Source organism: Petromyzon marinus, unplaced genomic scaffold (assembly GCF_048934315.1).
Source record: "Petromyzon marinus isolate PM22_M1 ecotype Great Lakes invasive population unplaced genomic scaffold, UKy_Petmar_22M1.pri1.0 PM_Scaffold_593, whole genome shotgun sequence".
Classification (NCBI taxonomy): domain Eukaryota; kingdom Metazoa; phylum Chordata; class Hyperoartia; order Petromyzontiformes; family Petromyzontidae; genus Petromyzon; species Petromyzon marinus.
In genome coordinates, this window is record NW_027423605.1 from 77 (window position 1) to 26681 (window position 26605).

At 55.4% G+C, this 26605-nt stretch overlaps 1 pseudogene; it reads left to right on the forward strand.

The window, feature by feature from the left end:
* Nucleotides 1-3071: 3071 nt before the first annotated feature.
* The window catches only part of LOC142923706 (protein sidekick-2-like), a 37421-nt pseudogene continuing 13887 nt past the window's right edge, over nt 3072-26605 (forward strand).

A 26605-nucleotide genomic window follows, 5' to 3' on the forward strand; every position in this document is an offset into this window, starting at 1 on the left:
TCATCACCGTCACCGCCATTGTCATCACCGCTATCATCATCACCATCGTCGCCATCACCACCACCATCATCACCATCATCACCACCGTGATGGTAGCGGTGGTGCAACGGTAAGCGAGTTGCCCTCCGAACCCGGCGTCCCGAGCTCGATTTCCGCTTACGGCCTACACCGGTGATACTCACACCGCACCGCGTACTCAAACGCGCACCTGGTGCGGTGTGCAAACATCGCCACTGGGGAGACAAAGGCGGTCGGGCGATGCGCCAGCCACCCACATTTTTGTGCGTGCCGTGCCGGCCTTCGTAGGTGCTACTCGCTAACAGCACTTGCCCCAACAGTCTGTTGAGGCTGCAGGGGCATTGGGGGGAATCTTTGCCTTTGTAATGTGGCGCTGCACGTGGCGATGACGCGTCGTCATGACGCGTCGTCATCGCCACGCGTCACGCGCCGTATGTATCCACTCACTGCTTACGTGGCATCTCTATAATAGCTGTGTGTCATGTGCACCATTACACCCCCCTCCCCCACTTCCCTCACCGCGATGTGAGTGAATTTGCTCGGATGAAGTGATCGTCTCTCGCTTCATCCGCGGTCTCCTGGGACTCGCAGACTGGAGGGAAGGAGGAGAGGGAGGGGGGTAGGGGGGGAGTGAACACCCCCTCCTTGACCCCCCGTCAGGGGTGTCGAGGCGTCAAGTCGGCATCCCCACGGACCCCCCCCCACCCTCACAATTCTTTAGCCCCCCCCCTCCTCCTCCACGCCCAGCATCACGAAGGCGATTGATGGAGATGGATGTGAGCCCTGGGCAATTGCCCTGCGTTGATTCTCCACCCGGGCGCCTCGAGACCTCAACGAGATTATTCTGTGATAAATAAACCGACGGGAGGGCAGTGTGGGGATGAAGAGGGGAAATCGGGGGGTGGGGGGGGCAGCAGTTAGCGCGACGCGCTGAGAACCTGGCGACCTGAGTTCCATTCGCGACCACCACCACCGCGTAAGCACCGCTCCCTACCAGCCCGCAAAAACTCGAAGCCCCACCCCCCCTCCTCCTCCTCCTCCCGGTGGCGGTGACCAGCGTGGTGAAGTATGATCAAATAAGCCCCCCCCTCCCCCACGAGACGCCTCCATCCAGCGGCCGGTTGAGCAAAAGGTCGTTAACTACTCGCGGTCCGTTCCAATCTCGCGTTAGACGGAGACAGGAAGGGGCGGGAGGAGATGGGGGATGACATTTGAGGCGCTAAGCGGAGATAGGAGAAGACATGAGTGTGTATAGGAGGAGACACGGCGAGCCGGGGGAAGACGTGGAGAGAGAGGAGACAGGATGAGACACGGAGAGACACGTGGAGACACGAGGAGCCAGGGGAAGGTGTGGAGAGAGAGGAGACACGTGGAGACACGTGGAGACACGAGGAGCCAGGGGAAGTTGTGGAGAGAGAGGAGACACGTGGAGACACGTGGATACACGAGGAGCCAGGGGAAGTTGTGGAGAGAGAGGAGACACGGAGAGACACGTGGAGACACGAGGAGCCAGGGGAAGTTGTGGAGAGAGAGGAGACACGGAGAGACACGAGGAGACACGAGGAGCCAGGGGAAGTTGTGGAGAGAGGAGACACGGAGAGACACGAGGAGACACGAGGAGCCAGGGGAAGTTGTGGAGAGAGAGGAGACACGGAGAGACACGTGGAGACACGAGGAGCCAGGGGAAGTTGTGGAGAGAGAGGAGACACGTGGAGACACGTGGAGACACGAGGAGCCAGGGGAAGTTGTGGAGAGAGAGGAGACACGGAGAGACACGAGGAGACACGAGGAGCCATGGGAAGTTGTGGAGAGAGAGGAGACACGTGGAGACACGTGGAGACACGAGGAGCCATGGGAAGTTGTGGAGAGAGAGGAGACACGGAGAGACACGAGGAGACACGAGGAGCCATGGGAAGTTGTGGAGAGAGAGGAGACACGGAGAGACACGAGGAGACACGAGGAGCCAGGGGAAGTTGTGGAGAGAGAGGAGGCACGTGGAGACACGTGGAGACACGAGGAGCCAGGGGAAGTTGTGGAGAGAGAGGAGACACGGAGAGACACGTGGAGACACGAGGAGCCAGGGGAAGTTGTGGAGAGAGAGGAGACACGGAGAGACACGTGGAGACACGAGGAGCCAGGGGAAGTTGTGGAGAGAGAGGAGACACGTGGAGACACGTGGAGACACGAGGAGCCAGGGGAAGTTGTGGAGAGAGAGGAGACACGGAGAGACACGTGGAGACACGAGGAACCAGGGGAAGTTGTGGAGAGAGAGGAGACACGGAGAGACACGTGGAGACACGAGGAGCCAGGGGAAGTTGTGGAGAGAGAGGAGACACGTGGAGACACGTGGAGACACGTGGAGACACGAGGAGCCAGGGGAAGGTGTGGAGAGGCAGGAGGAGAGAGGCGGAGATCACTGAGCAAGTGAATTTCGTTTGCGCGGCACGAGAGGGGTGGGAGCGTTACACGCGAGACACTCGCTATGGATGCCTCGTGTCTCTGTCTCTCTCTCTGACACGGGGAGAGTGAACTGGCACACTGTCTCTTGCCTCGACACATTCCTCTGACTCTGGGTGGACGTGGCGAGGGAGGGAGGGGTATTAAATACAAATGAGCGGATGTTCGCTCTTGGAGAACCCAGAATCAGAATCTTGATTGATCCTGCAGGAATCCGATGAGCTGTGAAGCTCTTTTTCCGCAGACGTCCAGTAGGGACGGGTCAACACGTTACGACGACAAACAATGCCGCGGCAGCACAACGATAAGAGTGCGAAACAGAGAAAAGGTAAGAAAGTCGCTGCGAATACATAACGTAAGAATAACACAAGAACATACATTCCTGCAGATTTGTCGACACTAAATGGAAGCTTGGACGAGGCAGAAAAACAACAACAACAACAACAACGACAACAACAACAACCGTTACAGACCAAAACAAGAATCACCCGGGCCTAGTGCTGACCCTCCACGTCGGCGGGGCTTGGACGGCATAGACCACGTGGGCACGCGGGGACTCAGGGTCACGCCGAAGAGCACGCGCGCCTTGAACGAGAGCCACGCTCTAGCGAGAGGAGCCACACTCCTGTGAGAGCCACACTCCTGGGAGAGGAGCCACGCTCCTGTCAGAGGAGCCACACTCGTGAGAGCCACACTCCTGTGAGAGCCACACTCTTGTGAGAGGAGACACACTCCAGGGAGAGGAGCCACACTCCTGTGAGAGCCACACTCTTGTGAGAGGAGACACACTCCAGGGAGAGGAGCCACACTCCAGGGAGAGGAGCCACACTCCTGTGAGAGGAGACACACTCCTGTGAGAGGAGACACACTCCTGGGAGAGGAGACACACTCGTGAGAGCCACACTCCTGTGAGAGGAGACACACTCCTGTGAGAGGAGACACACTCCTGGGAGAGGAGACACACTCCTGGGAGAGGAGCCACACTCCAGGGAGAGGAGCCACACTCCTGTGAGAGCCACACTCCTGTGAGAGGAGCCACACTCCTGGGAGAGGAGCCACACTCCAGGGAGAGGAGACACACTCCAGGGAGAGGAGACACACTCCTGTGAGAGGAGACACACTCCTGTGAGAGGAGACACACTCCTGGGAGAGGAGACACACTCCAGGGAGAGGAGACACACTCCAGGGAGAGGAGACACACTCCTGTGAGAGGAGACACACTCCAGGGAGAGGAGACACACTCCAGGGAGAGCCACACTCCTGGGAGAGGAGCCACACTCCAGGGAGAGGAGACACACTCCCTGCGTGGAACCACACTCTAATAATGCGCGTAACGCACGAGAACACGTGATTAATAACCGCATTAATGGGACTTATACACCTGACACCGGGTTCGAGGGGGGGGGGCAACCCCCCTCCCCACCTCGCCCCGAGGGGATTGAGGTGTGGGGGAGGGTAGCGATGGAGGCGGTGGAGGGAAGGGAACGAGTTGTGAGACTCAGAGGATGCCGGGTGACATTTGTCTAGATTCATGCTCGCGGAGCGCAACGAGCGGTTCGTGTTTTTTTTTTTCTTGGGAGCGAGCGAGCGAGCGAGCCAGCGAAGCGCCCGTGCGTTAATGAGCGACAAACGGAACTCGCCGGACGCGAATGAATAATAATTTTAAAAAAAAATGGTAATAATTGTTTTAAAAAATAAAATGTATTTTATATAAATCAGCCGGCAGGCGTGAGTTCCCACGAGCGGCGGGGCCTTTGTGCCACGGAGCGATTTGTTAAAGAATACAATCCGTGACGCGGCCGTGAGGATGACTCCCATCTGCTACCCCCTCCCCACTCCCCCCCCCACCCACACAACATGAAAGTGATTTGTTACCGCCCGTTGCTTGATTTCAGCTGGATCGGGAATTGCATCCACCTCGCCAGGATGTTGGTCCGCCCTGACGCCGTGATGAGACTGCATCCAATACGTGTAGCCCTGTTCATGGCGTTAGGGCGATGTACAGGATGGGATGCAATCGTGTCAGGGACCTTTGCGCGAATGAAACAAAGCTCCGTCCCCGTACAGATAGAAACAGATGGAGATGAGTCCCTTTGCTTTGCTGTCTTCTCCCGGCGAGCCTGGGGAGTATCACAACAGCGCGGTGATCCACCAACCCCTTCACCGCCGCCTCCACAGCGCTGGTAGCGCGTTTGTCAAATTGTTGCAGACGTTCGCGGTTCCAATCCGGCATCCCGCCCTGGTTAATGATGACAATACTGCTGTGCGCCCTCTGTTTCACACTGAAGGTTAAACATCCCCTGCAGATATTCAAATCGAATCAGCTGTTACGTGCCGACACCATTGGCTTCCGGTTTGCCGAACGGATACGTTATGAGGTCGCACTCGTTACACACAGAGTGCTTGCTACAAACGAACCACAATTCCTCGCTGATCTCGTCAGGGAGCTTAAAGCACCGTCACGCGAACTCCGGGTCATCCTCGAACAAAGGCGGTGGTCACCGCATCGCGCGGCGCTTTCAGACGCGCTTCTGCGGCCGTCTGGAACGCTCTTCCCTTCCGATGTTTGGAAGCCACTGGAGCTACGCACTTTTAACTCATCATCATGGTCTAGATTGACAAACTCATTTCTTTAGAACTGCTGTTTGTGTTTAGTTTGTTGTCCTTCCGCGCACCTGTGATTAGAGCGGTTGGCTACGTACGGTGTGAAAGAAGTTCAACGTACATATTTTTTTAATTACACCCCCCCTCTCCCCCATGTATGTAGACCAGGTGTTGAGTCACCTTGTGCCGCACGGGGGACAGCTGGCCCTGGGGGTGCCCATTCAAAAGTATTGATACGTGATGCGCGTGTGTCACGTGCTATAAGGGAGGGTCTTTATATGTGTGTGTGTGTGTATCATGGGTAGCGGTCGTGTAGCGGTTAGCGCTAGGAACCTGGCGACCCGAGTTCGATTCCCACTCACAGCCAACACTTAGTGACTATTATCAGAACCGGTCCTGGGCCTCCCCTAGATCGACTCAGCCTCAACATCGCCACTGGGGAGACAAAGGCGGTCGGGCGTGGTTGCTGGCCATCCACTCCCTCGTGTACCGTATCGGCCTTCATAGGTGGTCTCTAACAGCACTTGCCCCCAACAGTCTGTTCAGGCTATACGGGGGATCTTTGTCTTTATCGTGCTCTCCTGGGTCTCACGGAGATCGACTCGGCCTCAAACGAGTGGCGTGTAAACATCAGCGATGGGGAGAGACAAAGGCGGCCGGGCGTGGTGGCAGTTGGCCACCGACCAACCGCCGAGTGTGCCATGTTAGCCTTCGCAAGTGCTCGCTGGCAGCACTTGCCCCCAACACATCTGTTTACAAGGTGGGGGCGAGCTGGGGCACCTTTGTCTTTATCTTTGCGCACAGGGGGAGTGAAGCTCTCGCTGCCCGCGTCCCCTCGCCGCCTCGGCGTGGAAGGGGGGGCCCTGCCCGCCGCCCCCCGGCTCTCGCTGCTGGAGTCTGGGGGGCTCCGCGTGGCGCCCGTGCAGATGCTCGACTCGGGCACGTACGCGTGCCAGGCAAAGAACTACCGCGGGGACGCGACAGCCAGCGCGCGCATCACCGTGTGGGGTGAGGAGCGCCCCCCCCCACTACCCCCCTGCCTACCCCCCTACGCCCCCAGAACGATCATCACAGTATGGGGTGAGGAGCGCCCCCCCACTACCCCCCTGCCTACCCCCCTACGCCCACCCAGAACGATCATCACCGTATGGGGTGAGGAGCGCCCCCCCCCAGCCTCCCTCCCCTCCGCCCCCCTCCCCCCCACTCCCCTTCCGTCCTCCCTCCCCCCCGCCCGCGTAGACCCCCACCCCCCTTCCAGCGCGCGCATCACCATGTGGGGTGAGGAGCACTCTCCCACTCCCCCCCCTCTCCCTCCCCCCTCACCCACCCCCCACCCCCGCCACCTCCACCACCACCACCGCGTGAGCACCGCTCCCTACCAGCCCCCAACAAACTGGAAGCCCCCCCCCCCCCCACTCCTCTTCCTCCCGGTGGCGGTGAGCGATGGAGGTTTGCGCCAAGGGTGAGCGCGAGTGGTGAGCGTTGGTGGTGAGGCCTCGTGGTGAGAGATCGAGGCGTGGATGTACAAACGTAAGTAGTCGTGGCAGCGATGTGTTCAGGAGTTCGATGTCGAGGGCTGTTGCTGGCCTCGACGAGAGAGGGGCTCGAGCACAGAGAGAGAGATCTCGTCTCGTTGTGCTATGGCGCGCGTGCACGTGCTGTGGATGCGTGACACAAAGACAAAGATGCCCCGTATAGCCTCAACAGACTGTTGGGGCAAGTGCTGTTTAAGCGCGTGTGTGTGCGTGTTAGCGCGCGTGTGTGCGTGACACACACACGCGCGCTAACACGTGACCGCCCCCCCCCTTCTCGCCACTGCCCCCCCCCCCCCCCCACAGTGCGCACTCGCATCTCAGACCCCCCGCGCGACAAGAGCGTGGTTCGTGGGGGGCGCGCCGAGCTGCAGTGCGGGGTGACCCACGACCCCGCGGTGATCGTGTTCGTCGCGTGGGAGAAGGATGGAGCCCCCCTGGGGACCGGACTCCCCTCTCCCTCCTCCTCCTCCTCTTCCTCCTCTTCTTCCTCCTCCTCCCTACCCCCGGGGTCGTCGGTGCTCGTCTCGTCGTCATCGTCGTCTGCGGCGTCGTCGTTGACGGGGGGCTCGCTGTGGGGGGCGGCTGTGCCCCCCACGCGCAGAGAGCTCCTCGTGGTGCCCAGGGCCATGGCAGCGGACACAGGGACCTACGCGTGCCGAGTGACGTCCGCGGCCGGCAACGACACGCGGCGAGCCAGGCTAGACGTCAGGTGCAGCGGCGTCATCAGCAGCGTATCCATCATCGTCATCATCATCAGCAGCAGCATCGTCAGCAATAGCATCATCAGCAACATCGACACCATCATCATCAGCAGCAGCAGCTTCGTCATCAGCAGCATCGTCATCAGCAGCAGCAGCATCAGCAGCATCGACATCTCCAGCAGCAGCAGGAACAGCAGCATCATCTAAACAATCATAATCATCAGTAGCAGTATTACTCGTACCAGTAGCATCATCGTTGTCATCAAGGACAGCGTCATCAGCAGCAGCAGCAGCAGCTTCAAGATTGTCATCAGCACCGCAGCACCGCAGCATCAGCAACATCATGTGTGTGTGTATGGAACTTCTTTCTCACCGTACGTAGCCGACCGCGCTCATGGCAGGTGCGGCAGAAGGACAACAAACTAAACCCAAAAAGCAGTTTTAAAGAAGTGAGTTTGTCAATCCAGACGACGATGATGATGATTTAAAAGTGCGTAGCTCCAGTTGCTTCCTAACATCGGAAGGGAAGAGCGTTCCAGCCGACCGCACCATCAACTTCATCATCATCATCGTCAACAGCAGTAGCAAAAACATTATCATTATCATCAAAGGCATCAGCAGCTGTCATCACCATCGTCATCATCATCAGCATGAGTCATCAGCATCGTCATCACCATCGTCATCATCGTCAGCAGCAGTCGTCACAGTCATCACATTCATTTGGGCTGCGTTGCTTCTCGCCCGCCCCCCCCCCCCCCAGGGAGATGCCGCACCCCCCCCAGAACGTGAGGGCGCGGGTGAGCGCCACCTACAGGAGGGTGGCCGAGGTGTCGTGGGTGCGAAGCTATGACGGCAACAGCGCCCTCGTCGGCTATACCCTGGAGTTCTCCGTGAACGGTCAAGAATGCCCGCGTTCATCATCATCATGTCACCATCGTTATTATCATCATATCGTGATCGTTATTATCATCATATCATGATCATCGTCATATCATAATATCATTTTCATTATTGTCATATTATTATCATATCAACATATCATGATTATCATATCATAATTATCATTACCATATCATCATTATTATCATCATATCATCATTACCACTAACTGGGTTTGTTTACTACTACTATTAGCTATTTTTATTTTACTAGGTAAGGCCCACTGAGCTACGTAGCTATTATTTAGAAGCGACCTGCCCACAAATGATAGCCCAATCAAGTGGCTTATCACGTGGAAATTTAAAGCAGCCAAATACTCTAAACGCATGATGATGATGATTCTGCATGTGGAGGGAAAACCCGGAGGACCCGGAAAAAAATCCACGCGACAACGGAGAGAGAGACACCACAAACTCCAAATATACAGCAGGCTTCAGGGTCGGGATCGAACCGACTACCTCCTGTATACCAAGCGAGATAGTTAACATCTCCCAGCCACCATGGTGATGAGAGAGAGACATGCAAACTACAAATATACAGCGGGCGTCAGGGTCGTGATCGAACCCACACACGACCTCTTGTATACCACACTCTAAAACTCACTCATACACACATAAACTCAAGCACACAATTTGACACTCAAACCCACTCGCACACAACAGGGCGCGAAGCAACTTCTATGCAGAAAGATGCCCGAATCGGGAATCGAACCGGGGTCCCTCTTGCCGGGCGGCACGAGCTGTTGCCACTGTGCTGCCGCCATACTTTTGTTTAATCACTGGCACCAATTAATCTCTAATGGACCGCCGGTTAATCGCTAATTGCCCACTTGATTAACTTATTAGCGTGATTGCTGGAAGACTCTAGTACCACCAGGACACGGTCTGATGGCGCCCCATCGCCCACGAGGCCAGGCCAGATGTTCCACTTTCTGGTGCCACTAGAGGGTTGCAGGAACTGAAGCGGTTTACAATCTGCGTGTGTGCGTGTGTGTGCGTGTGTGCGTGTGTGTGCGTGTGTGCCCAATACCCAGTGAATTATAACGCAGTGATATCCACCCGAAGCGAGCGGCGTTGTCAAATAGTCCACTCGTATTTAGCCCTGCAAATAAATCCGTGGGAATTTTTGTTTAAAAAAAAAAGCTACGCGTTGGTGGTACAGATTTCTGCTCCGGGCCACGTGCGTTGGAGTCGTGTCTTTGTGACGTCACGGTGACATCATAAGGGCACTGTAATGGTGAGCTCGATGGTAACCGTGCTGTATTATTATCGTGTAGGAAGCTTCAAGGGTGCGTCTGACAGGTATGGGCCCCCACGAGGGGGTCTTGCTTGAACCATACTTCACCACGCTGGTCAGTGCGGAGTTGGTCAATAGCGCGGTAGTGGGCCAGTTTGCTCGGCGGTGGAGCGAGCGGCTCGCAAGTGGGAAAGTTGCGAGTTCACATCCGGGGTTCGGGGGGTTGACTCAGCCCATCATCCATCCGGGTGGATAAAAATGAGTACCACTTTCGTGGGAAAGTCAACAGCGGTTGCCTTGTGGATAGATTCACCCCCTCGCCGTTTGAATGTGGACTTTCCACCACCGGCTTTGCAGGGCTGCTAGCTGCTATGAACAGAAAATGAACGCCAATGCTTAATCGGTGCTCATTTGAGCAGGAATTAGGGATCGTTTTGTAGGGTCGTGGCCCAGGATCTGTACAGATATCACTTACCACTAATGTTGTTCGGGTTGTACGTATGCATGTTGGACTTCTTTCACACCGTACGTAGCCAACCGCGCTAATCGGAGGTGCTGGAGAAGGAGAACAAACTAAACACAGCCAGCAGTTCTAAGGAAATGAGTTGTCGATCTAGATGATGATGATTTAAACGTGCATAGCTGCAGTGGCTTCCTAATATCGGAAGCGAGAGCGTTCCAGACGGCCGCAGAAGCGCATCTAAAAGCGCGCGATGCAGTGACCACCGTCTTGGTCCGATGGTTAGCCAGAAGCGGGGTTGTTAACGGAGTGCGCTAACCACTGCGCCACCACTCCTGGCCTAACCCCCACCCACCAACATTGCAATCCCTTCGTGATGACTCTGTGAATCCACTGCTGGATGAAAGCCTCCCCATGCCCGACGGTATGGGCGACGGGGTTGGGGGGGGGGTCGTGCTGCCACCTTTGGCCTGCAGATAAATGCTTCAACGCTTTAAGTGGTGGGAGTGTGGGTGGTGGTAGTTAGTGGTGGGCGGTGAGGTGGGTGGGTGGGTGGGGTGGTGGTGAGTGAGTTAGTGGGTGGTGGTGGTGGGGGGGGGTACTTTGTTCCTTTGTTTTCATGTTAATTCAATTACTTATTAATGCCGCTCGCAGCAATTTGCGGCCCTCTCTCTCTCTCGCGTGCGCGCGGATGATGCTGATGGGCCGTGAATGTCAATGTGCGTAGATTTTGGGGGGGCTGCTCCTGCAGTGTGAATCCTAATGCTGCTACGGCTTGCTGCGATGCCGTCTTCACCATTGTTGTTGAGTGGTGGTGGTTGTTGTTGTTGTGTGAATGTTAATGCTTGGGGCTGACTTCCGTCGCAAGATATAAGCGCCCGCATTGATTCTTAACGCGCAACAAGAAAGGGAATGGGGGGGGGGGGTAAAATAAATAAATATTGCGCGCAACTTTACGCTATTTGTCAATAACATTGTGTGTGTGTGTGTGCCTGCTGTTAGCGGTAACAAATAGATGATAGGCGATGTTTCGGGCAATGCCCTCACCCCATCCACTGTGTTTATCGCTCTGGGTGTTTGGGTGATGATGATGCTGGGTGTCTGGGTGGTGATGATGCTGGGTGTCTGGGTGGTGATGATGCTGGGTGTCTGGATGGTGATGATGCTGGGTGTCTGGGTGGTGATGATGCTGGGTGTCTGGGTGGTGATGATGCTGGGTGTCTGGGTGGTGATGATGCTGGGTGTCTGGATGGTGATGATGCTGGGTGTCTGGGTGGTGAGGATGCTGGGTGTTTGATTGATGATGATGATGCTGGGTGTCTGGGTGATAATGATGCTGGGTGTCTGGGTGGTGATGATGCTGGGTGTTTCATTGATGATGATGCTGGGTGTCTGGGTGGTGACGATGCTGGGTGTCTGAGTGATGATGATGCTGGGTGTCTGTGTGATGATGATGATGCTGGGTGTCTGGGTGGTGAGGATGCTGAGTGTCTGAGTGATGATGATGCTGGGTGTCTGTGTGATGATGCTGGGTGTCTGGATGGTGATGATGCTGGGTGTCTGGGTGATAATGATGCAGGGTGTCTGGGTGGTGATGATGCTGGGTGTCTGGGTGGTGATGATGCTGGGTGTCTGGGTGGTGATGATGCTGGGTGTTTGATTGATGATGATGCTGGGTGTCTGGATGGTGATGATGCTGGGTGTCTGGGTGATAATGATGCTGGGTGTTTGAGTGATGATGATGCTGGGTGTTTGATTGATGATGATGCTGGGTGTCTGGGTGGTGACGATGCTGGGTGTCTGAGTGATGATGATGCTGGGTGTCTGTGTGATGATGATGATGCTGGGTGTCTGGGTGGTGAGGATGCTGGGTGTCTGAGTGATGATGATGCTGGGTGTCTGTGTGATGATGCTGGGTGTCTGGGTGGTGATGACGCTGGGTGTCTGGGTGGTGATGACGCTGGGTGTATGGGTGGTGATGACGCTGGGTGTCTGGGTGGTGATGACGCTGGGTGTCTGGGTGGTGATGACGCTGGTTGTCTGGGTGGTGATGACGCTGGGTGTCTGGGCTGTGATGCTGCTGGGTGTCTGGGTGATGATGACGCTGGTTGTCTGGGTGGTGATGACGCTGGGTGTCTGGGTGGTGATGACGCTGGGTGTCTAGGTGGTGATGACGCTGGGTGTCTGGGTGGTGATGACGCTGGGTGTCTGGGTGGTGATGACGCTGGGTGGTGATGACGCTGGGTGTCTGGGTGGTGATGATGCTGGGTTTATCGGTGGTGATGACGCTGGGTGTCTGGGTGGTGATGACGCTGGGTGTCTGGGTGGTGATGCTGCTGGGTGTCTGGGTGGTGATGACGCTGGGTGTCTGGGTGGTGATGACGCTGGGTGTCTGGGTGGTGATGACGCTGGGTGTCTGGGTGGTGATGCTGCTGGGTGTCTGGGTGGTGATGATGCTGGGTGTCTGGGTGGTGATGATGCTGGGTGTCTGGGTGGTGATGACGCTGGGTGTCTGGGTGGTGATGATGCTGGGTGTCTGGGTGGTGATGACGCTGGGTGTCTGGGTGGTGATGACGCTGGGTGTCTGGGTGGTGATGACGCTGGGTGTCTGGGTGGTGATGATGCTGGGTGTCTGGGTGGTGATGACGCTGGGTGTCTGGGTGGTGATGACGCTGGGTGTCTGGGTGGTGATGATGCTGGGTGTCTGGGTGGTGATGCTGCTGGGTGTCTGGGTGGTGATGACGCTGGGTGTCTGGGTGGTGATGACGCTGGGTGTCTGTGTGATGATGATGCTGGGTGTCTGGGTGGTGATGACGCTGGGTGTCTGGGTGGTGATGACGCTGGGTGTCGCTGGCCGTGGCAGGCTCCCCGTGGAGGATCCTCCTGCAGGGGGTGCCCGCGGACTCCCTCAACGTCTCCACGCCGCCGCTCGCGCCTGGCAGCTCCTACCGCTTCCGCCTGAGCGGCCTCAACGGCGTGGGCACGGGGGAGCCCAGCGCGGAGAGCGAGAGGTGGGGGAGGGGCATGGGGGGAGGGGGGGCACGAGGGTGGGGGGAAGGGGAATGGGGGAGCCGAGAAGAGAACGCGTGGGGAGGGACAATTCCCGCTGTTGCTCACAGCAGTGGCAACCAGCTGACGATCATGAGAGATCGTAGCGGTGATGATTCAGGTGATGATGATAGGAATGATGGAGATCCACATCATAGTGACAATGTCCATTACAGCGGTGATGATGGTCATGAAATTGACGGTGATGACACCGCTCCACACGAGATCTTACATCCCAAGGCATTATTCGTGTTAATGTTTTAATTCTATTTAAATAAATAGATGGTGATGCCAGTAAATGATGATTATAACAATAATGAAGGGTGATGATAATTAAGGCAGATGGCTGGTGGTGGTGGTGTTGATGATGGTAATGATGATCATAATGATGATGGTGGTGATGATGTTGGTGATGATGGTGGTAATGATGATAAAGATGGTGGTAATGATGATGGTGATAATGATGATGGTGATAATGATGATGGTGGTATTAATGATGATGATTGTGATGATGGTGGTAATGATGATGATGGTGATGAAGACCGTGATGATGATGATGATGGTGATGAAGACCGTGATGATGATGATGGTAACGATCTTGGCCATCAAACAGGATCTCCTTTCCCGAAGAGCCTCCGGACGCCCCCCCGAGGAAAGTGGTCACGTCCGCGCGCACGAACGAGACGATCGTCCTGCAGTGGCTGCCTCCCCTCGAGAGCCAATGGAACGGTCCGCTCAAGGGCTACCTCATCAGGTGCGCGCAGTGAGGGCCTCACGAGCCCACGTGGCGGTCGCCAATGAACCCGCAAACGGGTTCATTGATAATTAATTGGTGATAATGCTACACTGGCGCTGGACACACTGTGTGAGTCTATGGGTCTCTGTGTGAGGTCTAGGGGTCTCTGTGTGAGTCTATGGGTCTATGTGTGAGGTCTATGGGTCTCTGTGTGAGTCTATGGGTTTCTGTGTGAGTCTATTGGTCTCTGTGTGAGTCTATGGGTCTCTGTGTGAGTCTAGGGGTCTCTGTGTGAGTATATGGGTCTATGTGTGAGTCTATGGGTCTATATGTGAGTCTATTGGTCTCTGTTGGAGTCTATGGGTCTCTGTGTGAGTCTATGGGTCTCTGTGTGAGGTCTACGGGTCTCTGCGTGAGTCTATGGGTCTATGTGTGAGTCTATTGGTCTCTGTGTGAGTTTATGGGTCTATGTGTGAGTCTATTGGTCTCTGTGTGAGGTCTACGGGTCTCTGCGTGAGTCTATGGGTATATGTGTGCGTCTACGGGTCTCTGTGTGAGTCTATTGGTCTCTGTGTAAGTCCATGGGTCTCTTGTGTTAGTCCATGGGTCTCTGTGTTAGTCTATCGCTCTCTGTGTGAGTCCATGGGTTTCTTGTGTGCGTCTACGGGTCTCTGTGTGAGTCTATTGGTCTCTGTGTAAGTCCATGGGCCTCTGTGTTAGTCTATGGGTCTCTGTGTGAGTCTATCGCTCTGCGTGTGAGTCCATGGGTTTCTTGTGTGAGTCTATGGGTCTCTGTGTGAGTCTATCGCTCTCCGTGTGAGTCCATAGGTTTCTTGTGTGAGTCTATGGGTCTCTGTGTGAGTCTATGTGTCTATGAGTCTACGGGTCTCTGTGTGAGTCTATTGGTCTCTGTGTAAGTCTATGGGTCTCTTGTGTTAGTACATGGGTCTTTGTGTTAGTCTATCGCTCTCCATGTGAGTCCATGGGTTTCTTGTGTGAGTCTATTGGTCTCTGTGTGAGTCCATGGGTTTCTTGTGTGAGTCTATGAGTCTCTGTGTGAGTCTATGGGTCTATGTATGAGTCTACGGGTCTCTGTGTGAGTCTATTGATCTCTGTGGTAGTCCATGGGTCTCTGTGTGAGTCTATTGGTCTCTGTGTGAGTCTACGGATCTCTGTGTGAGGTCTACGGGTCTCTGTGTGAGTCTACGGGTCTCTGTGTGAGTCTATTGGTCTCTGTGTTAGTCCATGGGTCTCTGTGTAAGTCTTTGGGTCTCAAGGCTGTGTGCAGTGGCGACAGTTCCAGGACTTCGCAGTCACGTCGAGTTAAAATAGAGAGCTCCATCGAGAATCGTAGAGATACACAGAGACTCATAGACTCTTAGTCAAACTCAGATTTATATTTACGCGATCTAACCCAAAACAACCGCTCTTATGAGTTAATTTTAGCTGCTAAGGTCCCATTAATACAAAAGCAGTTCTAGTCCAGTTGCTGGTGACATCAGGCTAGAGGCGACGCGCTCACTAACAAGGAGCAAAAACAACAACAACTTTTTACAAACGAAACCTACGCCGGGACTTCCTGCGAACAGGCACAATCATAACCAGCGCTTATCCCACGAATCAACAACAGTGTCATCAACAACACATCCTGTGGCAGCCGACTGGCGCAAAATAGACTGCGTGTGGTTGCCTACGACCTGTGTGTGGTTGCCTACGACCTGCGTGTGGTTGCCTACGACCTCCGTGTGGTTGCCTACGACCTGTGTGTGGTTGCCTACGACCTGTGTGTGGTTGCCTACGACCTGCGTGTGGTTGCCTACGACCTGAGTGTGGTTGCCTACGACCTGTGTGTGGTTGCCTACGACCTGCGTGTGGTTGCCTACGACCTGCGTGTGGTTGCCTACGACCTGAGTGTGGTTGCCTACGACCTGTGTGTGGTTGCCTACGACCTGCGTGTGGTTGCCTACGACCTGTGTGTGGTTGCCTACGACCTGCGTGTGGTTGCCTACGACCTGCGTGTGGTTGCCTACGACCTGCGTGTGGTTGCCTACGACCTGTGTGTGGTTGCCTACGACCTGCGTGTGGTTGCCTACGACCTGAGTGTGGTTGCCTACGACCTGTGTGTGGTTGCCTACGACCTGCGTGTGGTTGCCTACGACCTGCGTGTGGTTGCCTACGACCTGCGTGTGGTTGCCTACGACCTGTGTGTGGTTGCCTACGACCTGCGTGTGGTTGCCTACGACCTGCGTGTGGTTGCCTACGACCTGTGTGACGTATGGCTCGGGGCACGTGGACACTGAAAAGTGAAAAGCGGAATAAGAGGCTGCAGGTCTTCATCCAAATCTGAGATTATACAAAATTATTGGAAAGCAGTGTAAGTACAGCAGCTGGAATTCCCGACTGAGTGATTATATTATATCTCTGTCTCACGGTCTCTCTGTCTTCCGGTCTCTGTGTCTCTCTGTCTCTCTCCCTGTCTTTGTCGTCTCTCTCTGTATCTATTTGTCTCTCTCCCTGTCTCTGTCTCTCTCTGTCTCTTTCCCCGTATCTCTCTCCCTGTCTCTCTCTGTCTCTCTTTCCCTCTCCCTGTCTCTCTCTCTCTGTCTCTCTCTGTCTCTCTCCCTGTATCTCTCTCTTTCTGTCTCTCTCTTTTTTTACGATCAGAGTAAACAAGAAGATGCTCGGTGTAGTCGGCACTTTGCTTCATTCATCTTTTCGTTTTTTTTATGCTTTGCTTTATGTAAACCCCTGCCCCCTTTTTAAATGAAAGATTTAACAAAAGATGTCTCGCTCTGCTCTCTTTACCCCTTCCCTCTCTCTCTCTACCCCCCTCTCTGCCCCCCCCCCCCCTCTCTCTCTATCCCCTCTCTTCCTACTCCATGTCGCTCTCTCCCTCTCTCTCTCTCCCGGTGTCTCTGCAGGTACAAGCTGGCCGACTCAGGCGCTGACTACCAGTACAAGAACCTCCCCAACGCGGAGCTGGGCAGCTACGTTCTGGAGGAGCTGCGAGTATGGACCGGCTATGCCATGGCCGTGGCAGCCTACAACGGTGCGGGCCTAGGGCCCTACAGCTCGCCACCGGCCCGCGATGCCACGCTGGAGGGAGGTGAGGGCTACCCCCCAGCCCCCCAGCCCCCCAGCCCCCCAGCCCCTCCCGGGCGTCGTCACCAGGCACTCACTCGCACGTCACTCACTCGTCCGTCACTCACACGTCACTCACTCACGCAATCGCACGTCACTCACTCATTCGCTTGGCACTCACCCGTCACTCACCTGTCACTTACCCGCCACTCACCTATCACTCACTTTGCCCGTCACTCGCCCGTCACTCACTCACGCAATCGCCCGTCACTCACACGTCACTCACACGTCATTCATTCGCTCGTCACTCACTCACCCGTCACTCACCAGGCACTCACTCGCACGTCACTCACTCACGCAATCGCACGTCACTCACTCATTCGCTTGTCATTCACCCGTCACTCACCTGTCACTCACTCACCCGTCACTCACTCACGCAATCGCACGTCACTCACTCACCCGTCACTCGCACGTCACTCAGTCACCCGTCACTCACTCACCCGTCACTCACTCACGCAATCGCCCGTCACTCACACGTCATTCACACGTCACTCATTCGCTCGTTACTCACCCGTCACTCACCCGTCACTCACTCACTCACGCAATCGCACGTCACTCACTCTCATGTCACTCACTCACCCGTCACTCACTCGCCCGTCACTCACACGTCACTCATATCGGCACTCGGCACACATCACTTATCACACGTCACTCACCCATCAAAACCCAACACTCACCCGTGACTCTCCCGTCATTCACTCACCCTACGTCACCACTGGAGAGACAAAGGCGGCCGGGCGTGGTGCTGACCACCCACCCCCTCATGTGCTGTACCGGCATTCAGAGGTGCTCGCTAGCAGCACTTGCCCCAACGGTCTGTTCAGGCTATACGGGGGGGTTTTGTTTTTTGCGTCGATAAGTGTATATGTTTTTTTAGATATATATAAAAATATGTGGTGCATCGACCAGTCATCTCAGTCGGTCAACCTATGGCACCCGCTGGGTCTGCCCCGTGACCTCCTGCCAGCGGGTGTTCGACACTTCACGTGGCCTCAACGTGCACCTAGCCTGGCACAAGCGCCGTGGCGACGTCACCGCCACTTAGTGTTGTTGTTTGTTGTTGTTGTTGTGTGTGTATATATTGCGCATCTTGCCTCTGCCAAACGGGGCGTTCCCCGCGCTGCACCCAACTCTTCGCCCAAGGCAGTCAGTTAGTCAGGCAGTCAGTCAGGTAGTCAGTAAGTCAGTCAGTCAGGCAATCAGTCAGTCAGGCAGTCAGTCAGTCAGGCAGTCAGTAAGTCAATCAGTCAGTCAGGCAGTCAGTCAGGCAGTCAGTCAGTCAGTCAGTCGGTCGCTGGATTGGAGCGGCGAGGCGGATCGATGGGGTCTCACCGCCAGGCCGGTGGTACGGCGCCACCGACAGCGACAATGATGATGATGATGATGTCGACGACGACGATGATGTCGACGACGACGATGATGATGTCGATGATGATGATGTTGATGTCGACGACGACGATGATGATGTCGACGACGATGATGATGATGACGATGATGATGTTGATGTCGACGACGACGACAACGACGATGATGATGTCAACGACGACCACGATGATGATGTCGACGACGATGACGACGATGATGTCGACGACAATGATGATGATGTCGACGACGATGACGACGATGATGTCGACGACGACGACGATGATGACGATGATGATGATGATGATGTCTACGACGACAACGATGATGTCGACGACGATGACGATGATGACGACGACGACGACGATGATGTCGACGGCGACGATCGCGATGTGACAGCGCGCGCCTAAACGTGGCTCCCGCTGACGCCCCTCGTTCCCGTGCAATCCACGTCGTGGTTTTTTCGCCAGAGGCACCGTTGATCGGCAGCCGCGGGAACTCTGCGAGCATTTATTAAATGTTAATTGCTGGCTAATTGAACATTATTGGAGGAGGGGGGGGGGGGCAAAGGGTGGGTACTCCGCTTCGCTTTAATTTGCGTGGCATGAATAAGGTATGAACGATGAGAGCTCCTTACCTCCTGGTATCCCTGTGCATCTCTATCTGTCGATGGCCGTGTAACACGAGGTGTGTGTGTATACGTGTCTGTGTGTGTGTATACGTGTCTGTGTGTGTATACGTGTCTGTGTGTATACATGTCTGTGTGTATACGTGTCTGTGTGTGTATACGTGTCTGTGTGTATACGTGTCTGTGTCTGTGTGTATACGTGTCTGTGTGTATACGTGTCTGTGTGTGTATACATGTCTGTGTGTATACGTGTCTGTGTGTGTATACATGTCTGTGTGTGTATACGTGTCTGTGTGTGTATACGTGTCTGTGTGTATACGTGTCTGTGTGTATACGTGTCTGTGTGTATACGTGTCTGTGTGTGTATACGTGTCTGTGTGTATATACATGTCTGTGTGTATACATGTCTGTGTGTGTATACATGTCTGTGTGTATACATGTCTGTGTGTATACGTGTCTGTGTGTGTATACGTGTCTGTGTGTGTATACGTGTCTGTGTGTGTATACATGTCTGTGTATACGTGTCTGTGTGTATACGTGTCTGTGTGTGTGTATACGTGTCTGTGTGTATACGTGTCTGTGTGTGTATACGTGTCTGTGTGTATACGTGTCTGTGTGTATACGTGTCTGTGTGTGTATACGTGTCTGTGTGTGTATACATGTCCGTGTGTATACGTGTATGTGTGTGTATACATGTCTGTGGGTGTATACGTGTCTGTGTGTATACGTGTCTGTGTGTATACGTGTCTGTGTGTGTATACATGTCTGTGTGTGTATACGTGTCTCTGTGTGTATACGTGTCTGTGTGTATACGTGTCTGTGTGTATACGTGTCTGTGTGTGTATACATGTCTGTATGTGTATACATGTCTGTGTATACGTGTCTGTGTGTATACGTGTCTGTGTGTGTGTATACGTGTCTGTGTGCATACGTGTCTGTGTGTGTATACGTGTCTGTGTGTATACGTGTCTGTGTGTATACGTGTCTGTGTGTGTATACGTGTCTGTGTGTGTATACATGTCCGTGTGTATACGTGTCTGTGTGTGTATACATGTCTGTGGGTGTATACGTGTCTGTGTGTATACGTGTCTGTGTGTATACGTGTCTGTGTGTGTATACATGTCTGTGTATACGTGTCTCTGTATGTATACGTGTCTGTGTGTGTATACGTGTCTGTGTGTCTATACATGTCCGTGTGTATACCTCAGTGGCCCGTGATCACAAATCTCTATTTAACTCCATCAAAAAAGTAACCTGTAGCGCCACACCTATTACCATCATTAGGGGAAAAACCGGTGATCCAATTTCCGACCCCCAGGAACAGGTTCGCAGATTTGCTGAGCATTTCTGTGAGGTCCTGAGGGAGGGAAAATCCCTCAGCCAGGAAAACATCGTGGCACAAAGTGAGGATGACCCTGCTGAGGCTGCGGTGCCTCAAATATTGGATGAAGTCACCCCCTGTGAGTGGCTGGCTGAGATGCCATCTGCTGAGGAAGTATTGAAGGCGATCCGGAGTCTGAGACCAGGAAAGGCAGCGGGCAGAGATGATCTCCCAAGCGAAATGCTGAGGGAGGGTGGCGTTTGTGCACAGACTGCCCTATATGACATCATAACAACAGTCTGGACCACTGGACGGGTTCCGCAGGATTGGAAGGATGCCCTGGTGGTCCCCCTTTTTAAGAAGGGGGACCGCACAGACTGTAACAACTACAGGGGCATCTCACTCCTCAGTGTGCCGGGAAAGGTCCTGGCAAGGATTATTCAGCATCGCCTTGCCAGGCACGCTGAGGAGAGGCTTGCGGAGCCCCAATGCGGTTTCAGGAAAGGGCGGTCCTGCACAGATGCCATATTTTCTGTCCGTCTGCTACAGCAGAGGTGTAGGGAATTCCAACAAGACCTACATCTCTGCTTTATTGACCTGGTCAAGGCCTATGATACCATCAGTAGGCCTGGGCTCTGGGTCGTTCTTCGTGCTTTTGGAGTACCTGACCCTCTGCTCACGATCATTAAGGACCTTCATGATGGTGAGCGGGCCCGGGTAAAACTACGTGGCCGGGAGTCAGAGCCATTCCCTGTACACCTTGGGGTGCGACAGGGATGTCCTCTGGCTCCCACATTATTTAACATCTATTTTGACCACGTAGTTCGTGAAGCCTTCAATAGCTGTACCGGGGGAATCTCCATATGGTACAGATATAATGGGAGGCTGATCGATGCCCGGGTGCGGTCAAGGGATGGCTCCCTATTGCTCAACCACGTTATGTATGCTGATGACTTGGTAATAGCTGCTCAGTCAGAGGAGGAGTTGGAGACGCTGCTGCTGAGACTGGAGCGTGCCACTAAGTGGTGGGGCCTTACCATCAGCCCCACCAAAACTAAGCACCTGCCTGGGTATTTTGTACCATCGGACACTCCACCGCCACAACTCCCAATCGGTGATGGGGCAGTTGTGGAGAGAGTGGAGAGTTTCCCATACCTGGGCAGTGTGCTTATGACTGGCTCCAGTTTAACAGCAGAGGTCTCACTCCGAATCAGTCGAGCGGCAATATCTTTTCATCGGTTGCGTAACGCTGTGTGGAAGCTACCTGGTCTGTCGCTCCGCACTAAGCTTCAGGTCTTCTCTGCCACGATCATTCCCTCCCTTCTCTACGCTTGCGAAACGTGGACCCCCCTAATGGAACATCTTCGCCGGTTAGAAACATTTAGGCTGACCTGCCTACGATCCATCCTGGGTTTAACCAGACTGGATTGTGTGAGGAGCTCACAAATCCTTGAAAGATCTGGGCAGGGTCCCATCGGTGAGCTCCTCCGGCAGGCAAGGCTGCGATGGCTGGGTCATGTAGCCCGCATGCCCAGCCACCGCATGCCGAAACAGCTTTTGTTTGGCCGGATCGAGGGGGCTAAGCGGGCGCGGCACGGGCTAGAGAAGAGATGGAGTGATGTGGTACAGGAGGACGTGGAGCTGAGTGGACTTGCCGATGACTGGTACCAGCGGTGTCAAGATCGGCCTCTGTGGAGGAGGCTCGTGAAGGATGCTACTGGGCAGTTGGAGGCAGTCGCCCTCCAACAACAACGAAGGGCGGAGGAGCGACGCTCACAACAGCGAACGGAGCGCCGGGTGGCTAAAGCACAGCAGGTTGGCACAGTAGGGGGCACAGGTGGTGCATCAGCCAGTCATCTCAGTCAGTCGACCCGTGGCACCTGGGTCTGCCCCGTGACCTGCCAGCGGGCGTTCGACACTTCACGTGGCCTCAGGGTGCACATAGCCTGGCACAAGCGTCGTGGTGACGTCACCGCCACTTAGTGGCGAATGGCGGTTGTTGTTGTTGTTGTATGTATACGTGTCTGTGTGTGTATACATGTCTGTGGGTGTATACGTGTCTGTGTGTATACGTGTCTGTGTGTGTATACGTGTCTGTGTGTATACATGTCTGTGTGTGTATACGTGTCTGTGTGTGTGTATACATGTCTGTGTGTATAGGTGTCTGTGTGTGTATACGTGTCTGTGTGTGTATACGTGTCTGTGTGTATACGTGTCTGTGTGTGTATACGTGTCTGTGTGTATACATGTCTGTGTGTGTATACGTGTCTGTGTGTGTGTATACATGTCTGTGTGTATAGGTGTCTGTGTGTGTATACGTGTATGTGTGTATACGTGTCTGTGTGTGTATACGTGTCTGTGTGTATACATGTCTGTGTGTGTATACGTGTCTATGTGTGTATACGTGTCTGTGTGTATACGTGTCTGTGTGTGTGTGTGGCCGGGTGCGGTACTGGCCACCCACTCACTCGTGTACCGTGCTGGCCTTCATAGCTGCTCGCTAGCAGCACTTGCCCCTACAGTCTGTTCAGGCTATACGGGTGATCTTTGCGTGTGTGTGTGTGTAAGTCATCGCCACTAGGGAGACAAAGACGGTCGGTCGTGGTGCTCGGCCACCCACCCCCTTGTGCGATGTCCCGGCAATTAATAGGTGGACGCAAACAGCACTCGCTCCATCAGTCTGTTCGAGGCTATGTAAGTGGGATCTTAGTCTACGTTTATAACAGTCATCTTGTTCAGTGAAGCAAGGGCCTTGCCAGCGAGCCTCCAACACTTCACGTGGCCTACAAGTGCACCTAGCTTGGCACACAAGCAACTTGGTGATGTCACTGCCGCTAAGTGGCTGCTGCTGCTGCTTCTGTTATTGTTGTTGTTGTTTGTGGCCCAGTCCCCACAGCTCCACCAGAGAGGGTCCAGGCTCAGGCCGTCAACTCAAGCGCCATCAAGATTACCTGGCGACCTCCAGATCCCCTCCGCACCAACGGGATCCCTCGCGCATACAGGGTAACAACTGATCCCCCCTCCCAGTCACTCAGACACCCAGCTACCTACCCACCCAGTCACTCAGACACCCAGCTATCCACTCACCCATTCACTCAGACACCCAGCTATCTACTCACCCAGTCACTCAGACACCCAGCTATCTACCAGTCCAGTCACTCAAACACCCAGCTATCTACTCACCCAGTCACTCAGACACCCAGCTATCTACTCACCCAGTCACTCAGACACCCAGCTATCTACCAGTCCAGTCACTCAGACACCCAGCTATCCACTCACCCAGTCACTCAGACACCCAGCTATCTACTCACCCAGTCACTCAGACACCCAGCTATCTACCAGTCCAGTCACTCAGACACCCAGCTATCCACTCACCCAGTCACTCAGACACCCAGCTATCTACTCACCCAGTCACTCAGACACCCAGCTATCCACTCACCCAGTCACTCAAACACCCAGCTATCTACTCACCCAGTCACTCAGACACCCAGCTATCTACCAGTCCAGTCACTCAGACACCCAGCTATCTACTCACCCAGTCACTCAGACACCCAGCTATCTACTCACCCAGCTATCTACTCACCCAGTCACTCAGACACTCAGCTATCCACCAGTCCAGTCACTCAGACACCCAGATATTCACACACCCAGTCACTCAGACACCCAGCTATCTACCCACCCAGTCACTCAGACACCCAGCTATCTACTCACCCAGTCACTCAGACACCCAGCTATCTACTCACCCAGTCACTCAGACACCCAGCTATCTACCAAGTCACTCAGACACCCAGCTATCTACCCACCCAGTCACTTAGACACCCAGTTATCTACTCACCCAGTCACTCAGACACCCAGCTATCTACCCACCCAGTTACTCAGACACCCAGCTATCCACTCACCTAGTCACTCAGACACCCAGCTATCTACCCACCCAGTTACTCAGACACCCAGCTATCCACTCACCCAGTCACTCAGACACCCAGCTATCCACTCACCCAGTCACTCAGACACCCAGCAGAGTGAGGTGCAGTTTTGGGTCGGAAGCGTAAATGGGGATCGTTTATTTATTTATTTAGCCCCAATTACCGCTGGCTCGTTAAGTGGCGGCAGAGACGGTGGAGGTAACGAGGCTGACGTAGTTTCCCGGGTCACGTTGGGCCTCTCCGTCGCTCAAGTGGCTCGCGTTCACGGTAGGGGGTGGGGGCGTGGGGGGGTTGGTGGGGGGGACTCTGTTGCCATGGTGACGCTGTTGCCTTGTCCCCCCCCCCATTACCCCCCCCCCCGGTCCCCGGCTCCCAGCTGTTGGTACGTCGCACCTCCTCCGTCGCCAATGACGACGACGATGATGAGGATGCGGGCGCGGCTGCCGATTGGCTGGTGGCGCCGGACTCGGCCGACCCCCTGCACGTTGCCGTGGCGACGGGGCTGCCCGCGTACACGGAGTTCGCGGTGACGGTGCGGTGCGCGACCTCGCCGGGAGAGGGGCCCGAGAACTCCCCGCCGGCACGGGCACGCACCCTGCACGACGGTACGGGCGAGAGAGACAAAGGCGGCCTCCCCTACCCTACCCCCCCTCCCCGTACACCACGCCCACTCTCCTACCCCCCCTCCCCCACGCCAGCCCCTCCCCTCGCCCCCCCCCCCAGGACCCCCTCCTACCCCTCCCGACGACCCTTCACCTCCCCTGAACCCCCTGCCCCTCCCCTCGCCTCCCCCCGCATTCTGACCTCCCCCAGGCCCTCCCCCCACCCTTCCCAACGACCCCTCCCCTCACCCCGCCCCCTCCCCTCTCCTCCCCTAGGCCCCACCCCTCCCAACAACCCCTCCCCTCGCCTCCCCCACACCTCCGACCCCCCTGCCCCTCCCGCCGACCCCCAGTACACAGACAAAGATCCCCCGTATAGCCTTCAACAGACTGTTGGGGCAAGTGCTGTTTGTGAGCACCTATGAAGGCGGGAACAGCACACGAGTGGGTGGGTGGTCAGCATTATTGCCCGGCCGCCTTTGTCTCCCCTCGTGCCCATGTTTACACATTGCGCCCCGGAATCATTTGAGGCTGAGTCGACCTAGGGGCTATGAGCGAGTATCGATTCTCGGGTCGCCAGGTTTGTAGCGCAAGTGCGCTAACCATTGATCAACCGCTCCCCACGTACACACACATACACACACACACATGTACAAAGACAAATATCCCCCGAATAGCCTTAACAGGCTGTTGGGGCAAGTGCTGTTAGTGAGCACCTATGAAGGCCGACACGGCGCACGAGGGGGTGGGTGGCCAGCACCACGCCCGACCGCCTTTGTTTCGCCAGTGGCGTTGTTCACACACCGCACCAGGTACTCATTTGAGGCGGAGTCGACCTAGGGGAGGCCCCGGACCGGTTCAGACTAATCGTCCCTGGTGTTGACCGTGACCTGGAATCGAACCCGGGGGTCGTCGGGTTCGTAGCGCGGCGTAGCGCTCACCGCCACACTGCGTGTACAACAACAGCGGCCATTCGCCACTAAGTGGCGGTGGCGTCACCACACGGCGCTTGTGCCAGGCTAGGTGCACGTTGAGGCCACGTGAAGTGGTCGAACGCCCGCCCGCAGGAGGTCACGGGGCAAACCCAGCAGGTGCCACGGGTTGACTGACCGAGACGTACACAAACATTCACGTGTGTACATACACGTATGCACGCGTGCACAGACGCAAGGCTGATTGGTCAAAATGCCTTGCATGAACTCGCTGTCCAAAGTGGCCCCGCGGGAGAGTCATCGCTGACTTTCTTGCCCAAGTGGCTGATGGCACGCCACGATGTGGAGCCGAGTGGACTTGCCGATAACTAGTCCCAGCGGTGTCACGGTCGGCCTCTGTGGAGTGGTGAAAGGAGGAAGAAGAGGATGGAGGCGGAGGAGGAGGAGGTTCGTGGGCATTTGGGGGGCATTCGCCCTCCAGCAACAGAGGAGGGCGGAGGAGCGACTCTCGCGCCAACGAGCGGCGGGTAAATCGCAGCACCTCGGCACACCGTGGGGGGCACGGGTGGTGCGTCACCTCGGTCAGCCAACCCATGGCACCTGATGGGTCTGACACGCGCGACCTCCTTGTCGGCGAGCCCTCGACACTTCCACGCGATTGCCTCGAAGGACACCCAGCCTGGCACAATCGCTCTGGTGATATCACCGGTGATATCACCGCCAGTTAGTGGCGAACGGCGGCTGCTGTTCGCGTGTCGTTGTGGTAGTGGGGAGCGATGGGTCACCCTGGTTCGAGTCCCGCTCACGGCCTGCAACAGACTCGGATGTTTGAACCGGTCCTGGGCCTGTCCTAGGTCGACTCAGCCTCAAAACATCAGCGCTTGGGAGACAAGGGTGGCCGTGCACGGTCCTGGCCACCCGCCACCTCGTGTGCCATGTTGGCCTTCACAGGTGCTACTCGC